We start from the raw sequence: 27,822 nt of genomic DNA, 5'->3' as shown, positions 1-27,822 counted from the left end.
GCCCCATAGATCTTCTGCGCCAGTGTCAAACACTGGATGCGCCAAAATTTCCAACTACTAAATGAAGATAAAACTGAGATATTGTTTTTGGTGCTAAAAAGGAAAGGTTTAAAGTCATCCAACTCCTTCAATCACTGTCCCTGAAAACCTCAACTAAAGCCAGAAATCTTGGGGTTATTTTAGATTCTGATTTACATTTCGACAGTCACATCAAATCAGTAACAAAATCGGCCTACTATCACCTCAAAAATGTAACAAGACTTAGAAGGCTCATGTCAGCTCAAGACTTAGAAAAACTTGTACATGCCTTTATTACCAGTAGGCTAGACTATTGTAATGGTCTCCTTGCAGGTCTTCCCAAAAAAACTGTCAGGCAGCTACAGCTTGTTCAAAACGCTGCTGCTAGAGTTCTAACAAAGACCAAAAAATGTGAGCACATTACACCAATTCTTAAATCCTTACTTTTACACAAAAACTCCTGTCGGTTCGGTTATTCACACTCATTCACACAAAAGGGTTGTTTCTTTCTGTTATTAATATTCTGGTTCCTACAATAAATATCAATACAGTCTGCAAGGGATGCAGTCCGTAAGCACACATGATTGTGTGTGCTGCTGGTCCACTAATAGTACTAACCTTTAACAGTTAATTTTACTAATTTTCATTAATTACTAGTTTGTATGTAACTGTTTTTATATTGTTTTACTTTCTTTTTTATTCAAGAAAATGTTTTTAATTTATTGATCTTATTTATTTATTTTTATTTTTTTCAAAATTACCTTATCTTCACGATACCTGGTTGTCCAAATTAGGCATAATAATGTGTTAATTCCACGACTGTATATATCGGTATCGGTATCGGTAATTAAAGAGTTGGACAATATCGGAATATCGGATATCGGCAAAAAGCCATTATCGGACATCCCTTGTTGCGATCGATTGAATGCCCTGAGATGACCTGCTCTGTGGCCTAGTGGTTAGAGTGTCCGCCCTGAGATCGGTAGATCGTGAGGGTTGGAATTGGGGGTTAAATCACCAAAATGATTCCCGGGCACGGCTACCGCTGCTGCCCACTGCTCCCCTCACCTCCCAGGGGGTGATCAAGGGTGATGGGTCAAATGCAGAGAATAATTTCGCCACACCTGGTGTGCGTGTGACAATCATTGACACTTTAACTTTAATATCGGAATATCGGATATCGGCAAAAAGCCATTATCGGACATCCCTAGTTGCGATCGATTGAATGCCCTGAGATGACAATGACCTGGATGAATGAGAACCTTCATAGACATGTCTTTATGCAAAATAATGCTCGTAATTGAGTTTCATCCTCGATAAATGTGTGTAGAATAATTATATTTGCATCTTCTCCTACCAGTTTTTTAGCACTGAACTTTTTTCAACTGGATATTTTTTACACTGAATTTTAAAACACTGATTTTTTTTCAACAAACTTGTCAGCATAATTTGATTTAAAAAATGCAGTTCACCCAATTCAAATGCAAAACATTTCGATACATAAATTCACAGTCAAAAAAAGCTTTCGTAATGAAGACAGAAATTAACCTCCATATCTCTAAACGCTATGTTTTGCAGTCTTTTTTGGGGCGTCACAGATTGAGGTACGCTTATGTAGCCATATGCTCTCTGCCAGGTCGTTCCGCTCTGCTCTGCTTGCTTGTGTCGATGCCTGGAGCCTCTCGTGTTATTCCTTCTTATTTCATGCTCTCCTTCCTGCTCTGATGTCTATAAAAATATTGCTTCCTTGTTTATTTATCCATGACATTTTACACTGGACTTTTTTGTCATGATGGACCAGGAAGTACAAATTGGATTTGCCGGTAAACTGAAAAGAAAAAGACAGCGGTGTTCCCTCTAATTGATTTGGTGACTGAGCAAGCCCACAAACACCCTGAGCACACTGTAGACTGATGTGAGCAACATCAGACGTGCACATTGCAGCCATGCCATTATTCAAATGGTGACATCATAACGAATTACATGACCTACTAAAATAATCAAAAACAGCAATAATTCATATTATATTAATTTTAGTATACCGTATTTTTTGGAGTATAAGTCGCTCCGGAGTATAAGTCGCACTGGCCGAAAATGCATAATAAAGAAGGAAAAAAACATATATAAGTCGCACTGGAGTATAAGTCGCATTTTTGGGGGAAATTTATTTGATAAAACCCAACACCAAGAATAGACATTTGAAAGGCAATTTAAAATAAATAAAGAATAGTGAACAACAGGCTGAATAAGTGTACGTTATATGACGCATAAATAACCAACTGAGAACGTGCCTGGTATGTTAACGTAACATATTATGGTAAGAGTCATTCAAATAACTATAACATATAGAACATGCTATACGTTTACCAAACAATCTGTCACTCCTAATCGCTAAATCCCATGAAATCGTATACGTCTAGTCTCTTACGTGAATGAGCTAAATAATATTATTTGATATTTTACGGTAATGTGTTAATAATTTCACACATAAGTCGCTCCAGAGTATAAATCGCACCCCCGGCCAAACTATGGAAAAAACTGCGATTTATAGTCCGAAAAATACGGTACATTATTTTGTCCACTTACAAAAAAATAACATGAACTTTTCAGCAAAGTTATATTCAACTAAAATGTTGCAGGGAGTTAGACTTTACCTTTCACTAGTATTCCTATTTTCTATATTCAGAAGAACCAGTAGACCATTAATATTGGTCTATTTTGTCAGAGTTACAGGAGCGCTCTGCTGTTTTAAAGGCCTACTGAAATGCGATTTTCTTATTTAAACGGGGATAGCAGGTCCATTCTATGTGTCATACGTGATCATTTTGCAAAAGATTCACCAACACAGATGTCCAGAATACTGTGGAATTTTGCGATGAAAACAGACGACTTAATAGCTGGCCACCATGCTGTCCCAAAATGTCCTCTACAATCCGTGACGTCACGCGCTGACGTCATCATACCGAGACGTTTTCAGCAGGATGTTTCGCGCGAAATTTAAAATTGCACTTTAGTAAGCTAACCCGGCCGTATTGGCATGTGTTGCAATGTTAAGATTTCATCATTGATATATAAACTATCAGACAGCGTGGTCGGTAGTAGTGGGTTTCAGTAGGTCTTTAAGGACCTTCTGCAAAGAAACTAGTCATGGATCATCTCTATGACGGCACTCTCATGTTTTAAAGAATCTGCTGCAAAAACATGAGTCTCTCACAAGTTTTTTTAACTAAACTTGCCAGTTGAATAGCCCCAATAATATAAAAGAGAGGGGACCCAAAATAGAAATTTGAGGAAAACCACCAGTACTAACTAGTAGTAGTAACTAAAGAAGTTGAATAAATGTATACTGACTGCATCTGAAGAAACCAAGCGACAGCAACACCTTAGTTACATACGTAACCCATATTATGAAAAAAATGGTAACTGACAAAAAAAGAGGATCTAAGGTCCTACAGGTGTCCTGTAGATTATTTCTCATTAACAGTTCATTAACAGATGTATTCATACCAAATATATAACAATACAGTTTATTTGCATTTCTCCTCATCATCTGGTAACAGCAATTAATGATTCATATATATATTTAAATGAACATTTCTAATAAATGTCAATAGCACAAATCTGATCAGGGAAATAAATGCCACCTTTTTTTCTCGTCTGTCTTTTTTTACTTCTCCAATGAATATAGACTTTGTCCAGGTTGATGAGCTTTTCTGCTTTTGGCTTTGATTTTATGCACATTAGTTGGTCCAAATGTGTCACTTTTAGACAGTTTCTGGGGATGTTGTTTTGACACAATTCATCAAACTCAAGCTTTGTTCACAACCTGAACTTGATGCAGGAAATGTAGCACAAATATTGGATAGGATAGACGTTTATTTATCCCACAATAGGAGAAATTACTTCGTTGCAGTACAGGGTTTTTAAATACAGTAACAGAAGTAAAAGGTAATATCCCCAATATCCACATTTGTGAGATCTCCTTTAGCGCCTCACATCGGAGTGCTGCAATCACCATATCTGAAAGGAAGCTGATTGATTCTTGTTTAAGTTGTTGTTTCGTGATGTACTTGAATTCAACATGTTCATTGTTAATAGCCGCTACACAGTAGTGGTGGAGAAGGGCCTTATACCTATTTACCAGCGTAGCAATGTGTGTGGATCCATACTCACAATTAATGTCTGAGCTCAGTGCTTCAATGTCAATTTTTTTTAGAGGGAACACTGACGCCATTGCAACATTACTACATGCTTTGAGGAAACACGAAAGAAGTTAAAATTAAGTATTCTTTTATGCTAACCGTGGCTTGTGTACAATATCTCAGATATGCAACATGCAGTGATTTAAATGCTGGCTTTTTTATGCGGTTCTGTATCGTTCCGAGAGTTGGAAGGTGCACCACTTTTTTGACCGGTGAGCCATTTATATACTCAAAAAACGGTTTATGAATATGAATGTGGAGGAAAATGTACACCAAAGCATATTTAATACATATTATCTACACTAGTGATTCGTGTACCGCTAGTGGTGAGCGGGCTCCATCTAGTGGTACGCCAAAGAATCACTTGAATAAAGTACAGTGTTTTATTTTCCTATATTCAAACACAGTGTTACTGTTCAAACTCTACGTAATGTTACAGTGGCCAAAAATATTAAATATACTTGTTAAATAAAACCTCTGCCTTGTTTTTAATGAATATTTAGGCCAGTGTTGGTCATTATGGTGGTACCTGGAGAGTCAAGTTTTATTTTTTGCTGAGGTACTTGGTGAAAAAGAAAAAAGAGAACCACTGATCTAGACCACAGAGAAGTGTGTTATATGTTGATTATAATCATTGCATGTTCCCTTTAAACAAAATAAGAGGGAATGACAAAATGTGTGTCAGACACGATTAAGTCCAACATTTGGAAAATATTTGGATTGTTTCAGAAGAACGTGAACTTGGTTTCCAAAGTTATTTAAAGTGTTAAATGACATATGGTCTGTATTTATATAGCGCTTTACTATACCTGGAAAAATACCTTAAAGAGCTTTACTTTATACATCAAAGCTGCCATGCAAGGCGCTAACTAAAACCCATCAAGGAATAAGGGTAAAGTGTCTTGCCCAAGGACACAGCGGCCGTGAGTAAGATGGCGGAAGCTGGAATCAAACCTGGAACCCTCAAGTTGCGGGCACGACTGCTCCACCGTGTTCACCACGTCGTCCCCGCCAATAAAGTAAAAACACAATGACATGTTTTTTTATGTCATGTCAAAGCAAAACAAATACTTGTTTGCTGGTCTTTTGTAAAGTCTATTTAAAGGCCTACTGAAACCCACTGCTACCGACCACGCAGTCTGATAGTTTATACATCAATGATGAAATCTTAACATTGCAACACATGCCAATACGGCCGGGTTAGCTTACTAAAGTGCAATTTTAAATTTCGCGCGAAATATCCTGCTAAAAACGTCTCAGTATGATGACGCCGGCACGTGACGTCACGGATTGTAGAGGACATTTTGGGACAGCATGGTGGCCAGCTATTAAGTCGTCTGTCTTCATCGCAAAAATTCCACAGTATTCTGGACATCTGTGTTGGTAAATCTTTTGCAATTTGTTCAATGAACAATGGAGACAGCAAAGAAGAAAGCTGTAGGTGGGAAGCGGTGTATTGCGGGCGGCTGCAGCAACACAAACACAGCCGGTGTTTCATTGTTTACATTCCCGAAAGATGACAGTCAAGCTTTACCATTGGCCTGTGGAGAACTGGGACAACAGAGACTCTTACCAGGAGGACTTTGAGTTGGATGCGCAGACGCGGTACTGTGAGTACACATGCAGCTGCAGCTTCCAAACATTTGATTGCTTGCCCATACGTGCGTGCCGCTATGTGCATGTCACGAACGTAACTTTGGGGACTTTGGGGAAAAAGATGTGCTGTGTGAACTTTGGGGAGGTGAACGGTACTTTGGGCTGTGGGATTGAGTGTGTTGTGCAGGTGTTTGAGTTGTATTGGCGGGTTATATGGACGGGAGGGGGGAGGTGTTTGTTATGCGGGATTAATTTGTGGCATATCAAATATAAGCCTGGTTGTGTTGTGGCTAATAGAGTATATATATATGTCTTGTGTTTATTTACTGTTTTAGTCATTCCCAGTTGAATATCAGGTCCCACCCGCCTCTCACAGCATCTTCCCTATCTGAATCGCTCCCACTGCCCTCTAGTCCTTCACTCTCACTTTCCTCATCCACGAATCTTTCATCCTCGCTCAAATTAATGGGGAAATCGCCGCTTTCTCGGTCCGAATCGCTCTCGCTGCTGGTGGCCATGATTGTAAACAATGTGCAGATGTGAGGAGCTCCACAACCTGTGACGTCACGCTACTCGTCTGCTACTTCCGGTACAGGCAAGGCTTTTTTATCAGCGACCAAAAGTTGCGAACTTTATCGTCGATGTTCTCTACTAAATCCTTTCAGCAAAAATATGGCAATATCGCGAAATGATCAAGTACGACACATAGAATGGACCTGCTATCCCCGTTTAAATAAGAAAATCGCATTTCAGTAGGCCTTTAATTGAATATAAACAGTGCCACATTCATAGAACTGACGTAGGATCATTTGTAATGTCAATTGAAACTCTATTTTAAACAAGGAATTGAACCAGACTGCATATATTGCAATTGCATCAAATCATTTTGGATTGTATCGATTCGGATCAAATCCTAACTGAATTGTCACATTTTAAAAGCATAGTTTCTGAATGGTATTGTTCTCCATGTATCTATAGACGTATGGAATCATAACAATGTTTTATGGCGGTGCACACCTCTAAACAACATGCTACAATATGTTGAATAACCAATGTTTGTTGCTGATCTGGCTTGAGCGAGGTATGGCTGCTGTCTGCATGTTAAGATTGGCAATTCAGTTCAAAAACAGTGTCAGACTTTGTTAGAATGCTACAATATCAACTACTGCCTCCTTCTTTCCCCCTATTAAAATAGATTGTCTCAAAGGCTGCTTGACATACTATACTGCACAGGGAAGTGTGTATCTTACATATTGTCCAGGCAGTGGTTTGCAATTGGGAAAGTACCCATAAAGGTGGGTCTGCAGTTGTAGGTTTCACACACCACACAGGATGCCAGCACTGATTGATTATGCAAATGGTTGCACACTCACATTTGTGAAAGAAAAAAGAGGGAAACTACGGATGTGCGCAGAGCTGTTATTCACTATGGCAGGCCCTAATTGCTTGCGGCTCCTGTTGTGTGTTAGGCTTTGTTTGAGCATGTCCAATACAACCAGTCACAAGGGAGCCTCTGCCAGAGCAAAACGCACACACAGACGCAGCGTTGAACCACACTGAAGGTTTTTATGGTGTTGGTGACTCCAGAAACATGACACCTAAGGCAAACACTGTGTAATAAAGCAATTTCCGTGCATTGTTTGGATCCTCCTCCTGGCATGGTTCGTTTGTCAGACTCAGGGGGCCTCAGGGCATACTCACACCCGTGCAATAGCTCGCTCTGTGCCTGGGCTCATTTAACACCAAAAGCACAGAAAGTTTGACTCGTATGAACACAATTGCACCCAGGACCGGCATGCTTTCATTTTTTTTTTTTGCACAATTGGAAGAGGTGGTCTAGTGGCCTTCACGATTCCATGCACACGCAAATAGCATTGTCATAGGGTGACTGTATTGAGATTTAAAGCAGATTATTTAATAAAAGAAACAACATAATTCATAATAAATTACATATACTCAATGGTCCCAAAAGCAAACCTATAGCACACTCACTGACCCATTGCTATATTTGTGTGTAAAATTAAGCTGGGTCAATTAACAATGCTTTAGCAAAAATCATACAAAATAAACCTTATACCTTATACAAAATAAATGATTACAAAAATTACTCAATGTATGTTTGGAAATATTTAACAAAGTCAAAGACATTGCTGTGAAACATCAAAATAGAAGTAATGGCAGAAGAAAACTGGTTATGGCGAGGGTGGGGGTTTGGGGGAGTTGCACCTAAATCCAGCACAAAACGTATTCATACGCCATACTAGTGTTGTACGATACCAAAAAGTAGAAAAAGTGTGCGATTGAATAAGCGCTGCTTCTTCCTACTCTTTTTCGTACATGTTGTAATGAGAAGCTTAAAATATGTGATGTATCATATTGTAATTATATTAATGTTAGAAATAAATTTAAATCATATTAAGAGAGTGGGACTACGACTAGAGATGTCCGATAATATCGGACTGCCGATATTATCGGCCGATAAATGCTTTAAAATGTAATATCGGAAATTATGGTATCTGTTTCAAAAAGTAAAATGTATGACTTTTTAAAACGCCGCTGTACGGAGTGGTACACGGACGGAGGGAGAAGTACAGAGCGCCAATAAAGGCACTGCCTTTGCGTGCCGGCCCAATCACATAATACCTAGGGCTTTTCACACACACAAGTGAATGCAATCATACTTGATCAACAGCCATACAGAACACTGAGGGTGGCCGTATAAACAACTTTAACACTGTTACAAATATGTGCCACACTGTGAACCCACACCAAACAAGAATGACAAACACATTTCGGGAGAACATCCGCACTGTAACACAACATAAACACAACAGAACAAATACCCAGAACCCCTTGCAGCACTAATTCTTCCGGGACGCTACAATATACACCCCCCCGCTAACCATTCTCCAACCCCCCCCCCCCCCACCCCCCACCTCAACCCCGCCATCCAGCCCACCTCAACCTCCTCATGCTCTCTCAGGGAGAGCATGTCCCAAATTCCAAGCAGCTGTTTTGAGGCATGTTAAAAAAAAAGAATGCACTTTGTGACTTCAATAATAAATATGGCAGTGCCATGTTGGCATTTTTTTCCATAACTTGAGTTGATTTATTTTGGAAAATCTTGTTACATTGTTTAATGCATCCAGCGGGGCATCACAACAAAATTAGGCATAACAATGTGTTAATTCCACGACTGTATATATCGGTATCGGTTGATATCGGAATCGGTAATTAAGAGTTGGACAATATCGGAATATCGGATATTGGCAACAAAGACATTATCAGACATCTCTAACTACGACCTCAAATGTTCATTGTCCAGACATGTCACTTTAGCAGATTTGCACACGATAAACAAACATGCAGATGTCAATACACACACAAACACATGCTGACACATCCCAGCGAGTGTTTCTGTAGCATCGAAGCAGCCTTCCGGGATTTGTAAGTTGCTTAAATGCCTAAAAAACAGCAAGGCGTTTTTAAGCAGCTGCATAGGAACAATGATCCTGTTTAAAGTTTTAATTTCCATGTATTCAATTGAGTGTCCTAAGTGCTACCATTGCTGGTCTTCAGTGCATACTGTAGATCGTTAGTGTTTTAGTGTTGACTTGCATGTGGTTAACTGAGCTCAGCATGTTTTGAAGTTCATTATAGATGCTGGCACATGTACCTTGGCAGCTCTTTTATTTTTTATTTGTTGTTTTCAACTGAACATCGTCAAACCTTGTGACTACAATTATTTTACTGTTGTGGATATCCTCTACTTTAGATCCACACTAGCATCCAAGTGAACCAAAGTTGTGTTGGCATGCTGTTCATGTGCTTGATTGTGGCCTGCTAATTATAAATGACATTCAAGAAACTAGTGATTACTCTACACTGTTGCCTTATGAATTCTTATTTAACTAGGTGAAATAATGATGAAACGCGACATGCTATATACTTCAAATTACCATGGCGAATTGGATGAGTTTACTATAGTTTGAATATTATCTATTATATTTATGCAAAGACATACACTGTATATAAAGTTTGTAGCAAATAAACTATTATCCACACAAAAAATAGAGTTGGCCCGATACCAATATTTTGGTACCGGTACCAAAATGTATTTTACTATATTTGGTACTTTTCAAAATAAAGGGGTACTCTGGCTCCCGCACACACTGGGAGTCAAATATATTGTACATACAAATGCACATATACTCACATACATACCGTTATTCATACATACATACATAGGTACCTACGCTCCCACATACATACACAAATACAGTACATACCTACATACTCAAAGTTCGTACATCCACACGTACATTCACTGTACAAACATGCATATACACTAGGGCTGTGAATCTTTGTGTGTCCCACGATTTGATTCAATCTCGATTCTTGGGGCCACGATTCGATTCAAAATCGATTTTTTTTTTCAATTCAACACGATTCTCGATTCAAAAACGATTTTTTCCCGATTCAAAGCGATTTTCTATTCATTCAATACATAGGATTTCAGCAGGATCTACCCCAGTCTGCTGACATGCAAGCAGAGTAGTATATTTTTGTAAAAAGCTTTTATAATTGTAAAGGACAATGTTTTATCAACTGATTGCAATAATGTAAATTTGTTTTACCTATTAAATGAACCAAAAATATGACTTATTTTATCTTTGTGAAAATATTGGACACAGTGTGTTGTCAAGCTTATGAGATGCGATGCAAGTGTAAGCCACTATTGTTCTTTTTTTAAATTTTTTAATAAATGTCTTATGATAATGTCAATGAGGGATTTTTAATCACTGCTATGTTGAAATTGTAACTAATATTGATACTGTTGTTGATAATATTCATTTTTGTTTCACTACTTTTGGTTTGTTCTGTGTCGTGTTTGCGTCTCCTCTCAATTGCTCTGTTTATTGCTCTTCTGAGTGTTGCTGTTTGGTTTTGGAATTGGATTGCATTGTTATGGTATTGCGGTGTATTGTTTTGTTGGATTGATTAATTAAAAAAAAAAGTTTCGATTTTTTAAAAATGAAAATGGATTCTGAATCGCACAGCGTGAGAATCGCGATTCGAATTCGAATTGATTTTTTCCCACACACCTAATATATATATATATATATATATATATATATATATATACTGTAAACAGCTGTAGACAGCTCATGCCTCTGGTGCTCTCAGCCTTGTCATTGTATCTTAATTCCCAACAGAGACATACCTGTAGTTGTCACCCACAGTTAGGATACATTATATGATTTGTGTGAAGAAGACACATTGAAGCAATTTGCCCTTTGATACCGATAATGACGCTTTCAGTTCCTGCAAGATGGCACGTGTCTTTTTATATTTTAACAAGCTCATAAAAATTATAGCTGAAGCAGCACATACAAGTGCATGCAAGCATGAAACCGTAAACATATATACCTTGTAATCACCGACGTCAACAGTGCATGTGCTCTTTGACATTTCTAAACCCTGCTTCATGCTGTCATATTGTCCACTAACGTGCATAAACATAAGCCGATCAACAGACAACATAAATGCAGACTGACTCAACTGTCAAATTACCCCTTTGACAGTTCTTTCACACACCTGTTACAGCCTATGTCTGGCTTCTAATAAAGAGACTGAGTTAGATGCTACTGACAGAACCCTTGATATCCACCTTGATAACACACTCATGCACAGCAAAGCAAGCTCCCCGGGTGAATTACATCACAGGTATTTTAATCACAGCTTCCACTGGCTGGCTGTAGTTACATGAAGGAAGACAGTACAGTTTGTGTGTGTGCTAGGCGCTGCATGATTTCAGATTTTTGTTGTAATGACTCCACTTACATTATTCCACATCACAAATTAAAAAAATTAAGATGGAAATATTTTGTAACGATGACAACAGACAAGCTGTGCACATGAATCACACACATGAGCAAGAATATTTACAACAAACATTAGGTCAGCTTTAACACGAACTCAACATACATCTTACCCTAAAATCCACCAAGTGTGTGTCTGTTGCGCTCGACTGCCAATGCAATTGCTACTTTCCACTTCGCAATGTGTCAACTTCCACCCGCTGCACTGCAAGTCTAAACGCCTATTCTCCATGCTCTAGTACATGGGTGTCAAACTCTGGCCCTCGGGTCAAATTTGGCCCGCCGTGTAATTTCACTTGGCCCGTGAGGTGATATCAAATTAACACTATAGCTGCCCCGCCGATTATATACATACACTCATACTTGCCAAACCTCCCGGGAGACTCCCAAATTTCAGTGCCCCTCCCAAGAATTGTAACATCCCCTTTTCGTCCAGTCCAACGAGTGCTGGCTCAGTTATATATTATGTGCGGCTTTGGCACGCACACAGAAGTGAATGCAAGCATACTTGATCTTCAGCGATACAGGTCACACTGAGGGTGCAAGTATAAAAACCTTTAACATTGTTAGAAATATACGCCACACTGTGAATCCACACCAAACAAGAATGACAAACACATTTCGGGAGAACATCCGCACAGTAACACAACATAAACACAACAGAACAAATACCCAGAACCCTTTGCAGCACTAATCACCAAAATGATTCCCGGGCGCGGCCACCGCTGCTGCCCACTGCTCCCCTCACCTCCCAGGGGGTGATCAAGGGTGATGGGTCAAATGCAGAGAATAATCTCGCCACACCTAGTGTGTGTGTGACAATCATTGGTACTTTAACTTTAACTTTTAACTTTAACTTTTCCGGGACGCTACAAGGTGTGTGTTTGTGTGTCTGGGGGGCGGCGGGGTTTGGAGGTAGCGGGGGGGGGGGGGGGGGGTATATTCTAGCGTCCCGGAAGAGTTAGTGCTGCAAAGGGTTCTGGGTATTTGTTCTGTTGTGTTTATGTTGTGTTACTGTGTGGATGTTCTCCCAAAATGTGTTTGTCATTCTTGTTTGGTGTGGGTTCACAGTGTGGCGTATATTTCTAACAATGTTAAAGTTGCTTATACGGCCACTCTCAGTGTAAACTGTATCGCTGTTGATGAAGTATGCTTTGCATTTACGTGTGTGTGCGTACAGGTGACTGGGCGGGCACGTTGTTAGAAAGGATGAAAAGCGGACGTGACGTCAGCTTGTAGTGGACGTTAAAAGCAGTGCCTATAAGGCACGCCCCCAAGACTGTGGAATACGAGATATAATGACTGATGAACACCTTCGTTCGATAATGAGGGATGCCTCAGCTCAAAGCCTGAGCCCCGACATTAATGAACTAGCATCCAAGAAAAGATGGCAGGTATCTGGCTTGGGCACATCAGATTAGATCAGTGTGTTGCAAACTGAGCAGTTTAAAGTCCTGAATGGTTGGTTTATTCATTGTTATTTTATTTTCAAATTTATTAGCCTGTGGAAAAAGTTAATGTTGATATTTACCTCAGAAGGCTGCAAATAGAAAAGAGGCATTCATTTTTTATTTAAATTGTATTTGATATGCCTTTGATAGTTTTTAATTATTATTATTATTTGAAACTCGATTTTGCATGTCACTATAAAGTTATATAAGCCTTGCTTGTTCAATATTTAATGCAAAACTTGTTTGGGTCCCTATCAAAAAGGTTAATTTGTTCAACCATGGCCAGCGGCTTTGTTCAGTTTTAAATTTTGGCCCACTCTGTATTTGAGTTTGACATCCCTGCTCTAGTAGCTCCTTGAAGAAAATAACAAGGCCTAAATTTTTACTGAGAGTAAGCCAAAAAGGTGCAGCAATCTTGCATTGAATACGAAGCACAACATTAGTGATTATTATTTATTAATAACATTGAAAACAATTTGTTTGTCCTGTCCAGCTTCTCAGGCAAATCATATTTTTGATGTAGATGCCCATATTTGCTGTACGGATTTACTTTATAAAAGAGAAAGTGTGGGATACTTCTCTTGTTGCCTTATTTGTATTTGACTTTATTAAATGGATTTATATTATTATTTGGCGCAGCCGGACCGGAGCAGGAGGGGATAGAAAGAGAAAAAAGGGAGACAGAGGGGGAAATTGCAAGGACAAGAGGGGGATAAGACAGAGAGACAACAATAACAACCACAACAATAACAACAACAGAACAGCATCAGCAAATATGATATGTACAAATATGGTCACAAAAAGTGATAGCAAAGAAGCATTAAGTGAAGTAAATATTAATAACACAGAAATAATAATGGACATTATTGCACTACAAATGGAACAATACAAATACCAATATAAATAGCAATTTTGATAATGAATAAAAACAATAATTACCTCTATTATAAACAATACAATTGTTTTGAAATACAAAAGAAAGCAGATCAATGGAGGGCAAAAAAGAGAAGCAAACTGTATTAACCTTGTAGATTGTTATAGTAACAATAGGTTAAGCTTTGTCAGTGTGCCATATGTTATACCCAGTTTCCCCGAGGGGAACAACGTCAATATATGTTTGATGAAACGTGATTATATGCATGACTGCATGTATACATATGTGCTTGTGTATGTACAGTATGTGTATATGTATGTTTGTACAGTGAATGTATATGTACAGTATGTGTATATGTATGTTTGTACAGTGAATGTATATGTACAGTGTGTGTGTATATGTATGTTTGTACAGTGAATGTATATGTACAGTTTGTGTATATGTATGTTTGTACAGTGAATGTGTGTGTGGATGTATGTATCGTGAGTGTGTATGTATGCATTGTATCTGTGTATGTATGTGGGAGCATAGGTACCTATATACGTGCTTGAGTACCTTTGTGTGCGCGTATGTATTAATGAATAAATATATGTATGTGTATATGTATATATATATATATATGTATATATATATATATATATATATATATATATATATATATATATGTATATATATATAAATATAAATATATATTTGTATGTATATTTATATATATATATATGTATATATATATATATGTATATATATATATATATATATATATATATATATATATATATATATATATATATATATATATATACTGTATATATATAAATATATATGTATGTATATATATATGTATATGTATATATATATATATATATATATATATATATATATATATATATATATATATATATACTGTATATATATAAATATATATGTATGTATATATATATGTATATGTATATGTATATATATATATATATATATATATATATATATATATATATATATATATTAGGGGTGTGGGAAAAAATCGATTTGAATTTGAGTCGCGATTCTCAAGTTGTGTGATTCAGAATCGATTCTCATTTTTAAAAATAAATTTTTAATTTTTTATCTATTTATTTAATTTTTTATTTTTTAAAAAAAGTTTTTTTTTCATTAATCAATTCAACAAAACAATACACAGCAATACCATAACAATGCAATCCAATTCCAAATCCAAACCCGACCCAGCAACACTCAGAACTGCAATAAACAGAGCAATTGAGAGGAGACAACCACGACACAGAACAAACCAAAAGTAGTGAAACAAAAATGAATATTATCAACAACAGTATCAATATGAGTTACAATTTCAACATAGCAGTGATTAAAAATCCCTCATTGACATTATCATTAGACATTTATATATATAAAAAAAAGAACAATATTGTCACAGTGGCTTACACTTGCATCGCATCTCATAAGCTTGACAACACACTGTGTCCAGTATTTTCACAAAGATAAAATAAGTCATATTTGTGGTTCATTTAATAGTTAAAACAAATTTTCATTATTGCAATCAGTTGATAAAACATTGTCCTTTACAATTATAAAAGCTTTTTACAAAAATCTACTACTCTGCTTGCATGTCAGCAGACTGGGGTAGATCCTGCTAAAATCCTATGCATTGAATGAATAGAGAATCCTTTTGAATCGGGAAAAAATCGTTTTTGAATCGAGAATCGTGTTTAATTGAAAAAGAAAAAATCGATTTTGAATCGAATCATGAACCCAAGAATCGATATTGAATCACTATTATGTTAGATCCACTATGGACTGGACGACCCCCCACCCCAGGGGAGACCGGACGCAATGGACGTCGAGTGGATCTGACATAATATTGTGAAAGTCCAGTCCATAGTGGATCTAACATAATAGTCAGAGTCCAGTCCATAGTAAGGCCAGCAGGAGACCATCTCGAGCGGAGACGGGTCAGCAGCACAGAGATGTCCCCAACCGATGCACAGGCGAGCTGTCCACCCCGGGTCCCGACTCTGGACAGCCAACCCTTCATCCATGGCCACCGGACCTGTGTCCCCCCCCTCCACAAGGGAGAGGGGGGAAGAGGTGAAAGGAAAAGAAACGGCAGATCAACTAGTCTAAAAAGGGGGGCTATTTAAAGGCTAGAGTATACAAATGAGTTTTAAGATGGGACTTAAATGCTTCTACTGAGGTAGCATCTCTAATTGTTACCGGGAGGGCTTTCCATAGTACTGGAGCCCGAATAGAAAACACTTTATAGCCCGCAGACTTTTTTTGGGCTCTGGGAATCACTAATAAGCCGGAGTTCTTTGAACGCAGATGTCTTGCCGGGACATATGGTACAATACAATCGGCAAGATAGGTTGGAGCTAGACTGTGTAGTATTTTATACGTAAGTCGTAAAACCTTAAAGTCACATCTTAAGTGCACAGGAAGCCAGTGCAGGTGAGCCAGTATAGGCGTAATATGATCAAACTTTCTTGTTCTTGTCAAAACTCTAGCAGCCGCATTTTGTACCAACTGTAATCTTTTAATGCTAAACATAGGGAGACCCGAAAATAATACGTTACAGTAATCGAGACAAGATGTAACGAATGCATGAATAATGATCTCAGCGTCGCTAGTGGACAAAATGGAACACATTTTAGCGATATTACGGAGATGAAAGAAAGCCGTTTTAGTAACACTCTTAATGTGTGACTCAAACGAGAGAGTTGGGTCGAAGATAATACCCAGATTCTTTACCGAGTTGCCTTGTGTAATTGTTTGGTTGTCAAATGTTAAGGTGGTATTATTAAATAGGTGTCGGTGTCTAGCAGGACCGATAATCAGCATTTCCGTTTTCTTGGCGTTGAGTTAAATATATCCTTTTCTTGCATATTTAAGCATAATTGTTTGAGAAGTGCTGCCTTTCTAATATTACTTTAACCAACTACATTTAAAGAACAGGTAAAGAGTGGTAAAACAACCAACATATGTATTTGTACCAACTATTTCTAGGTTTATGTAGTACAGCTACTATATTTTATCACTCTGAAGCATTTCTGGATTGACACTTTTTACCACAGCAAAGGCATGTCAACTGTTGCATAATAGCAATCTTTATTGTCACAATGATTTTTACTGATACACATTTTTTTTCTGGTTCAGTTGTTGGAAGTAACTGTAACTGGTTGTAACTGTGATTGATTGGCCAAGTGTGGGTTGAATGTTAGTGTGAACTTGGGTATCCTTTACTCTCTTGATGGGTAAGCCAGGAGTCCCAGCTCCAAGGAAAACAGTAATTCCCAGGCTGATCCAAGTCGAAGGACAGTGTACACGTGTTATGTCTCAAGCATGCGCCTCTGTACCTTGAGCTTTCCCTGGGCAAGGGCCGAGCCTGTGTTGCAGTGACCACATTTGCTGGTTAAATATTCCTTGGGCTGTTTTTTTCTCCTGTGGCAGACAGATACTGATCTGCCCCTTTACCTCAAACCACTAACAAGGACGCACATCATCAGGACGGTGTTAGGAAATTGGTGAACATGCGGCTATAACTTTGTGTGTTATTTTGTGCGTCACGATGGCTCCTTCAAGGGAAATAAGTGTCGTGGCCTCTCAATCCACCACATATCGGCCGTGGCTCAGCTGTGGTCCACTGCAAGTCCTGCATTTGGAGCTTGGAAAACAAACTTGAGGGAAACTTGCTTCCACGGTTCCTCTCCTCTGTCCTTCATCATTCGTGTGCAAACATGTGTATTTTGAGTATAGGTCTGCATGCTTTTGTAATGGCACCACACCAAGTTGTAGACTTTGCACATGATATTTTAGGGCTTTCTGGCCTCATGTCAAGGGTTCGCACTGTATTTCTAGGCTGCAGTTAGATGACCAATCAGAGACATCCAGTTCAGAAGACAGGAAAGGCCAGAGGAATGGGGAGAGAGGAAAGCAAGGCGGGTAATTGAAGGGTTTAGGGTAATACTTAGGCCAAGGATTGCTGTTTCAACCTGTTTACATAACCTCCTTCAATGTAATATTTAGTCCTGCTCTGGAATGAAGACAGGGTACTACGGAGCTGTATAAAGAATAAAAGTGGGTAAATGACATCCCAAAGCAGAAATAATTATATTCTCCTATCTATCATTAACTGAGGAGAGTGATTTGAAGTCTCTTGTTTTATTACAGTGGCAATCAGCTCTTAAAGCTTCTTTGAAAGAGAGTTATTATAAAATTGCACAGCACAAAAAAATGTCCACATGGTATTTCTACATGATATTTATAACACTTAAAAGTTGAAGGTTTTAATGTTTATCCTCTCACCACGAGCCTGGAGATGCTGACAAGGTAATGTTCAACTTCTGGCTTTTGACAGTCCAAATTTCAGGTATTACTTTATTGTTTAGCATGCAATAATACCATTAAAAGCTATGATTTCCCTATCACATACCAGGACTTACTGATCAATATATATGTATATATATATATATATATATGTATATATGTATATATATATTTATGTGTATATATATATATATATATATATATATATATATATATATATATATATATATATATATATATATATATATATATATATATATATATATATATATATGTATGTATGTATGTATGTATGTATGTATGTATGTATGTATGTATATATATATATATATATATATATATATATATATATATATATATATATATATATATATATATATATATATATATATCGGTACTTTAAACAAAATGTGCAAAATGTTTAGTGTAAACTCAACACCACATTACTGTTACTATACCAGTGTTCTGAAAATTACTTTTAAAAAAGTAATTATTTATAGTTGCGCATTACTTAACCAAAAAAGTAATTTAATTGTGTGAACGCTCCAAAGCATTCAGACATGCTTTTCTACACCAAAATTAATCTACTATTATTCTTCAAACTGTTAAACCTATTCCGCAATTGTGGGCTTTCCATCAACAAATTCCAAAAATTCCCAGATTTCCCAGTTTTTTGGGATGTTTTCTCATTTAAAATGATTTGGCCATTTTTCAAACTTCCACCGTTTCCACATTTTTTAATCGATTTAAACCATTTCACTTTCAACACAATCCACCATCTTGACAATTCTACTACCATTTTTCCAAGTTCAAAGAAATTCCAGGATTTCCCAGAATTCCTGGTTTTCCAAAGCCCTATTTCCACCCTTTTTTCTTTCGATTACTCCTTCCACAGTTTTCAACCTAATTTAACAGTTCTATTGTCAAAACATTCCTATAAGTCAGGACAAAAAAACTAAGTTTTTTAAACTGGAAAAATACCTGGTTTTCACGAAATTCCAGGAATTCCGTAATTCCATTTCTGAGATCAATCTGTTACTACTTCGACTTTTCCCGAAATTTCCAATGTTTCAAGTAATTCCCATTTAAATAAATGGGACGTTTTTCAAGTTCCACAATTCCACTTCCGGTACATACCTTTGCAACTTTAAAATATTTAGCCTGTTCAGGAATTGTGTGCTCTCCTTCAAAAATTAAAAAAGAAATCCAGAATTTCCCAGAATTCCTAGTTTTCAGGAATATTTTCCCCATTCAAAATGAATTGGCCGTTTTTCAAACTTACACAATCCCCACATTTTTCAACCGATTCAAACCATTCTACCTTCAACACGTTCAACTCATCCTGAACGTTGAGACTACCATATTTTCACATTAAAAAACTTTCCAGGAATTCCTGGTTTTCCTAACCCTATTTCCACACTTTTTTATTTCTATTACTACTTTCACATTTTTGAACTCATTACGACCGTTCCACCGTCAAAACACTCTTTTTAGTCAAAAGAAAAAAACAAGTTGGTTTAGGAACTAGAACATTTACCAGTTTTCCTGAAATTCCAACAATTCCATAATACCATTTACCAGTAAAAAAAATTTCACTACTTCAACATTTTTTCAATATAAACAATTCCAAAACCAACCAATTCAGCTAATTCAGGACATTCATGATATTTAATATTATATATTTTTGAAATCCCGCTTTTCCCGAAATTTTTAGGTCATTCTGTTCTAAATAAATTAGATAGTATTCCTCGTTCGACAATTCCCACATTTAAACCATTACAACATCAACACCTTCCAGTCATCCTGGACATTCAAACTAACACTTTTCCAAGTTCCAAACCAAATTCCAGTTGTCCTCGAAATTCTCAAATTCTTGGAATTCTGTAACACTATTACTCAATTATAAATTGTCACTACTAAAACATTTCTTAATCGATTCAAACCATTACAACACCAACCAATTCAGCTCATTCAGAACATTCATGCTATTTATCACCTTCAAAAAATTCCCGCTTTTCCCGGAATTATCAAATTATTAGCATTTTTCCTAGTTCCACAATTCCCACATTTCTCAACCGATTCAAATAGTCCTAACACCAACAAGTTCAGCTCATGAATTTTATTACATGCTGCCATTTTGGTTAGTATGCTAATGTAAGCATGCTAATGTGTTATGCTAGTATTTGATCTAATTTATCACTTTTTACCCTCTTAGTCATGGGTTCTGTTACTTGGAGCCATCTTAAAAATATGCTAGCCTTTCACATGTTAGCATGCTAACATTAGTTTGTTATTGTTAGCTCGCTAAAATTTTATGCTAGCATTTTAGCAAATGTTTTACTTTTTAAACCGAATAATGATGGATGTTTTTACTTGGTGCCATCTTAGAAGTGTGCTAGCTATTCCCCTGTTATCTTGCCAATGTTAGCATGTGAATAGTTTATGCTAGTATTTGATCTAATGTTGTACTTTTTAACCCAATAGTCATGGATTTCATTACTTGGCGTGTTCTTAAAAGTATTCTAGCCCGTTACCTGTTAGCATGTTAATGTTAGCATGCTAAATTTAGCATGCTAATATTAACAAGCTAACATTTCATGCTAGCCCTTTAGCTAATTTTGTAAATTTTAAACCAAAAAATAATGGATTCTGTTACTTTGTGCCATCTTATAAGGTTGCTAGCTGTTCCCCTGTTACCATGCTAATGTTAGAGTACTAACATTTTATGCTAGCATTTGAGCAAATGTTGTACTTTCTAACCCAATAACCATGGATTCCGTTGCTTAGTGCATTCTTAAAAGTATGCTAGCTGTTTCACTGTTACCATGATAATATTAGCATGCTCATGTTTTATGATAGCATGTTATTTTGTTAAGTATTTTTTAACCCAATAAACATGTATTTCGTTACTTGGCTCTATCTTAGAAGTATGTTAGCTATTCAACTGTCAACATATTATTGTTAGCAAGCCAACCGTTTTTTATAGCATTTTAGCTAATTTTGTACATTGTAAACCTAATAATCATGGATTAGGTTACTTGGCGCCATGTTACAAATATGCTAGCTGTTCCCCTGTTATGCCAGCATTTTAGCTAAAGTGATACATTTACAGCTAAAATGTATAGATTCTAGCAGTGACGTGCAGTCAGGGGAGGCGGGGCCTCACGTGCCATCATGGAAAGAAAAATAATTTAAAAAGAAAAAAAATAATTAAATTGTTATATGTATCCAGTGATTATACTATAAAGTTATTTTCCATTTAACTTCACCAGTTTTAGATTATTTTTATTCAAAATCGCTGAATTTTCACATTTGCCATTCAAAAACTGAGAAGAAACTTGTGGTGATCAGCAGCCAGTTGAACCTCACCATGGATTGCGCAATGACTCGGCTAACTGCTGGCCTGCTGTGCAGTGAGACCGTATTGCTATATGAATTATATTATACATTTCCATAGTTTAGTTAGCTGAGGTATATAATGTACAGTGTATTTTGTCAACAACTGTATGTGTGTAACGTATTTCTTGTGCTGAGCAATCATAAAACGGCTGCGAAGACGCACTGGGTGAGGCTCGCAGTAATCTCGCCTCATGGTGGTAGAGGGCGGTAGTGATCCCAGGGATCATTTTTGCGACTACTCGGCTGCAGAATAAGTGACAACAAGCAGCAACAGTTAGCGATCGCTTATCTTTTCCTCTCGCCTGGACTTTTAACATGGAGGATTACATATCTAAAATAAAACAGTTTTCTAAACTGGACTTTCAATCGAAGCAGGAGGTAATAATTAAAGGAACATATCTATCGAGACAGAGAGACTTTTAAAACTGAAGAAAGATAAGGAAGACTTCTTTAAACAAGTTATCGATGCTTTGGTTCAGAAGGAGCGGCGCATGGACTTCAAGGTAAGACCATAATAAAAATGTTTTTATTAAATGTGCTTTTTTGTGTGCTACAGTTTGTATGTGTAAAGTTAAAGTTAAGTTAAAGTACCAATGATTGTCACACACACTAGGTGTGGTGAAGTTTGTCCTCTGCATTTGACCCATCCCCTTGATCATCCCCTGGGAGTTGAGGAGAGCAGTGGGCAGCAGCGGCGCCGCGCTCGGGAATCATTTTTGGTGATTTAACCCCCAATTCCAACCCTTGATGCTGAATGCCAAGCAGGGAAGAATGCTGGTATGAGCTTTTAAACATAACCCGTTAACTGCTGCCAATCAAATGGTGAATAAGATACTCTTTAGGGTTCATATGTTTGTAAATCTGACTGTGATGAAGTCAGTGCCTCACCAGCCATGAACCTCACCGCACGTCACTGGATTATAGAGTATACTAACTCTTGTAACCATACCAACATTTACCATTTCAAGACTCATACTACATTTTAGTACAGCTTCTGCTCTTCACTTCTCAAACCTTTAATCTATTTCAACATTTAAACAATTTCAACATTCATCCTATGTTCCATTTGCATTTCAGTACAGCGTCAGCTCTTCAACATCCAAACCATTTTAACATTCAAACTATTCTTACATTCATACTACATTCTGTCAGCATTTCGGAGTAATTTAGGATTGGAGCATTCACACACAATTATTTTAGGATTTGCCTCATCTAGTTACGAATGGAATTATTCTTTAATAAATGTAAGTCAATACTAGGGAAAGTCATTGTGCTACTTAAAAAAAACTTTAAATGTCATATGCAGTTGAGAAAAGTTTGAGAGCAGTGTGTGCGTGTGTGTGTCTTTAAAAGGTGGTGTCTGTTGCCAAGCGACGTGTGACGTCAGCGAGGGTTTCAGTTGAACTGTATTTGTTTGCTTTAACAGTTAGCAGCGGTAGTTTGTCGGCTCTGACAGCTGTTCTGTTGTATCTTTTCACCGGTGTGTGTTACCTTTGGTTAATAAAGAATGAACCGTCGCCCGCCTCCATCGCCCGCCGCCAGAGCTACGGTGCGGGCTTGTCAGCTGTGCGCGAAGAAAAATGTGTCGCGGCGTTGGTGTCGGCAATGCGTGGTAGCGACTCCGGATGTGTGCCAGACCCGTTTTTTGGGCCACAATTACACTCAACTATGAAGTTAACTAGATGATTTGAGACCGGGCAATGAGTTTGAGACCTAGATTCTATCATTATTATTTCCTTCAAGGAGGTAGATTCGATAAGATGCGTATTTTTTTTCAAAATGTTATCATATATATATATATATTAGTGAATACTACATGTATTATCATGTTATCAAATCTATCTAAAAGTCAGGCATCTACAGTATAGGCAAAGCTGTGTTTTGTCATCATGTTTTGTTCAACATGGACTGACAGACAAATTACCTTCCTCTGTGTAGCATTTCTGATTTTTAGATGATAAAGCAATGTGGGAGGAGGCCGTACTCTGTGTGTGTTCTTACAGTAGTGTGAGAGCAAAACCTTTCTCATTTTTTACCTTCACTTTGCTCACATATGACGGGAGCTTTAAACAATCTAACTGCTGTATGTGTTTAGCTGTCCGACTATGCGGTGGGGGAACCCAACATGTGTGGTACTGTACAGACCCCCTGTCATGTTTCATGTGCCCGGGGGAGACACTATCAGTCAGCTGACAACTGATAAAGATGGCAAAGCAAACCTTCATTTTAAGAAAGGGTGAACTGTTTTTATGCCACCGGGAGGGTTCCTGAAATTTGAGAGTTTAGGCTATGCCTTGGCGTCACTATAGACAGCGATTTTAAACTTGACAAACAAGTCAGTGGCGTTTTAAAATCGTGTTTATACCATCTTCGTCTTTTAGTAAAGGTAAAACCGTTTTTATCTTTTAACCTTTTTGAACAAGTCGTGCATGCTTTTATTTCAAGTCGCCTGGACTACTGCAATGCACTTTATGCTGGCATTAGCCAAAAAGCTCTCTCCTGGTTGCAGTTAGTCCAGAACGCGGCAGCGCGTCTTTTAACAGGGGCCAGGAAATGCGAGCATATCACCCCAATTCTTCAGAGTTTGCACTGGCTCCCTGTTCATTTTAGAATTGATTTTAAAACCTTGCTGTTTGTTTTTAAAGCTGGATGGACTGGCACCTCAGTATATCTCGGACCTCATCCAAAATTACACTCCTGCATGCGCTCTGAGGTCCGAGAGTCAGCTTCAGCTCGTGGTGCCCAAGACCAGACTTAAATCCAGGAGAGACAGGGCCTTCTCTGTGGTCGGCCCTAAGCTCTGGAACACTCTGCCCCTCCATGTTCAAACCGCTCCCACAGTGGAGTGTTTTAAGTCTCGTCTTAAGACCCACTTTTATTCTCTGGCTTTTAACACTACGTGAGTTGTGTGGTCCTCTGTCCTCTGTTGTCCTCTGTGTTTTTTATACATTTGGGTTTTTATTTACTGTTTTAATTGTTTTTTCCCTTTAAAATCGTTTTTAATCATATTTATTTTTATATTGTTTTTATATTAGTTTTATATTTATTTATTTTTTGTTTTTATTCAGTCATTGGTGGAGCTAAGGATAATATTTGAACATTGTTTTTAATATTGTTGTGCAGCACTTGTCCATAATGAACACCATGTTCAAACATAAGGGTGTCCATATGTGCACTTGGCACCAGGACACCCTAGGCCGCAGTTCCATGATTGACTTTGTAGTTGTGTCATCGGATTTGCGGCCTCATGTTTTGGACACTCGGGTGAAGAGAGGGGCGGAGCTTTCAACCGATCACCACCTGGTGGTGAGTTGGCTGCGATGGTGGGGGAGGATGCCGGACAGACCTGGCAGGCCCAAACGCATTGTGAGGGTTTGCTGGGAACGTCTGGCAGAGTCTCCTGTCAGAGAGAGTTTCAATTCCCACCTCCGGAAGAACTTTGAACATGTCACGAGGGAGGTGCTGGACATTGAGTCCGAGTGGACCATGTTCCGCGCGAGAGGAGCCAGATGAGGTGGTTCGGGCATCTGGTCAGGATGCCACCCGATCGCCTCCCTCGGGAGGTGTTTAGGGCACGTCCGACCGGTAGGAGGCCACGGGGAAGACCCAGGACACGTTGGGAAGACTATGTCTCCCGGCTGGCCTGGGAACGCCTCGGGATCCCCCGGGAAGAGCTGGACGAAATGGCTGGGGAGAGGGAAGTCTGGGCTTCCCTGCTTAGGCTGCTGCCCCCGCAACCCGACCTCGGATAAGCGGAAGAAGATGGATGGATGGATGGATGGATGTGCAGCACTTTGGAAACATTTTTGATGTTTAAATGTGCTATATAAATAAAGTGGATTGGATTAGATGTCTACACTAAGCCGGATAACCCCTAAACAAATAATTATTTAGCCTAAGGATCGTGTCAGCCACACTAAACCATCGTTTAAGGTTCCCCTCCTTGGATAATTTTTTACACAGGTAAGTGCGCCGTGTATTTCTTGAATCTCCGGCTCTTAGCTTTGTATGGACTCATTGATCATTTACAAACTGAGTTCTGAGAGGAAGTGACGCCAGAAAGACAGCGCCCCACACAGGAAGTGACGTCGGGAAGAACCTGCCACAGCCAGCTTCATAACAACCTGTTTCCACTCGGAAGTATACACTAGCAAGATGGAGGCGAGTCATCCAGACATGCCGGGTTTCCCCTTCCTCTACATTTACAGACGCTTGTGGAAATCACACATGAATATCTTAAGAGAAAGCGATTGCGGCTATTTCAGATAAAACACTTCTCAGACGGCAAGATAGCTTTCGAATGTCCAGGTCAGCAGTGTTTCTACTTACTGAAAAACTTCAACCATTTGTCGAAGGAGAGAAAACAAGAATGCGGGCTACCGTGGATGTAATAATGTACACTATATTGCCAAAAGTATTTGGCCACCTGCCTTGACTCACATATGAACTTGAGGTGCCATCCCATTCCTCACCCATAGGGTTCAATATGATGTGGGTCCACCTTTTGCAGCTATTACAGCTTCAACTCTTCTGGGAAGGCTGTCCACAAAAGCGCTTTGGTGAGGTCACACACTGATGTTGGTCGAGAAGGCCTGGCTCTAAGTCTCCGCTCTAATTCATCCCAAAGGTGTTCTATCGGGTTCAGGTCAGGACTCTGTGCAGGCCAGTCAAGTTCAGCACAGACTCTGTCATCCATGTCTTTATGGACCTTGCTTTGGGCACTGGTGCACAGTCATGTTGGAAGAGGAAGGGGCCCGCTCCAAACTGTTACCACAAGTTTGGGAGCATGGAATTGTCCAAAATGTTTTGGTATCTTGGAGCATTCAAAGTTCCTTTCACTGGAACTAAGGGGCCAAGCCCAACTCCTAAAAAAACAACCCCACACCATAATTCCTCCTTCACCAAATGTCACACTCGGCACAATGCAGTCCGAAATGTAGCGCTCTCCTGGCAAACTCCAAACACAGACTTGTCCATCAGATTGCCAGATGGAAAAGCGTGATTCATCATTCCAGAGAACCAGTCTACACTGCTCTAGAGTCCAGTGGCGACGTGCTTTACACCACTGCATTCCACGCTTTGCATTGGACTTGGTGATGTATGGTTTAGATGCAGCTGCTCGGCCATGGAAACCCATTCCATGAAGCTCTCTGCGTACTGTACGTGGGCTAATTGGAAGGTCACATGAAGTTTGGAGCTCTGTAGCAACTGACTGTGCACAAAGTCTTTGCACTATGCTCTTCAGCATCCGCTGACCCCTCTCTGTCAGTTTACGTGGCCTACCATTAGTGGCTGAGTTACTGTTGTTCCTAAACTCTTCACTTTTCGTACAATAGAGCCTACAGTTGACTTTGGAATATTTAGGAGCGAGGACATTTCTCGACTGGATTTGTTGCACAGGTGGCATCCTATGACAGTTCCACGCTGGAAATCACTGAGAGTGGCCCATTCTTTCACAAATGTTTGTAGAAACAGTCTCCATGCCTAAGTGCTTGATTTTATACACCTGTGGCCGGGCCAAGTGATTAGGACACCTGATTCTCATGATTTGGATGAGTGGCCAAATACTTTTGGCAATATAGTGTATGTCGCGGACTCAACGTCTCGGTCTAGAGTATATAAAGTCACCAAAAATGAATGGACAATCAAGATGAAGGCAAAAGTGTGAGGAGTGTCCTGACCAGATATCTAGATCCCTAGATTGATTGATGTAAAATGTTCTTTATCACATTGTTTACTCTCACATGTTTATTAAAGATTTGATTAGTTTATGATGTCTCAGGTGTGATTCACTACAATAGGGCCCCACAGCACACTGGATTCAAGTTAATTGAAATACCACAACAGTGGATAATGTTCAGATAAGTAAAATTGTATTTAACTTGCACACAAAGCAACACTGGAGGTGACTATGACATGTGCATTTTCCGTGCATGCGTACTAGGTCGCGTTGAGCCAGCGGACGGAGAGGGGCGAGGGGGCCTAAACGACCATTGTGTGTGTGTAGTCAAGGATAAGGTTAGGTGGGATTTACCCTGGATAAAGTCTAAGAGACCTTAGACTTG

The 27,822-nt window shown here is 38.6% G+C and overlaps 1 protein-coding gene across 2 annotated transcripts in view; it reads left to right on the top strand.

Annotated features, from left to right (window-relative positions):
- LOC133619211 (ELKS/RAB6-interacting/CAST family member 2) overlaps positions 1 to 27,822 on the top strand; it is a 432,577-nt gene that overhangs the window by 234,523 nt on the left and 170,232 nt on the right. The window lies entirely within an intron of this gene.

This window comes from Nerophis lumbriciformis, linkage group LG01, assembly GCF_033978685.3.
Source record: "Nerophis lumbriciformis linkage group LG01, RoL_Nlum_v2.1, whole genome shotgun sequence".
Taxonomy (NCBI): domain Eukaryota; kingdom Metazoa; phylum Chordata; class Actinopteri; order Syngnathiformes; family Syngnathidae; genus Nerophis; species Nerophis lumbriciformis.
This window is presented reverse-complemented; position numbering and strand designations above follow the sequence as displayed.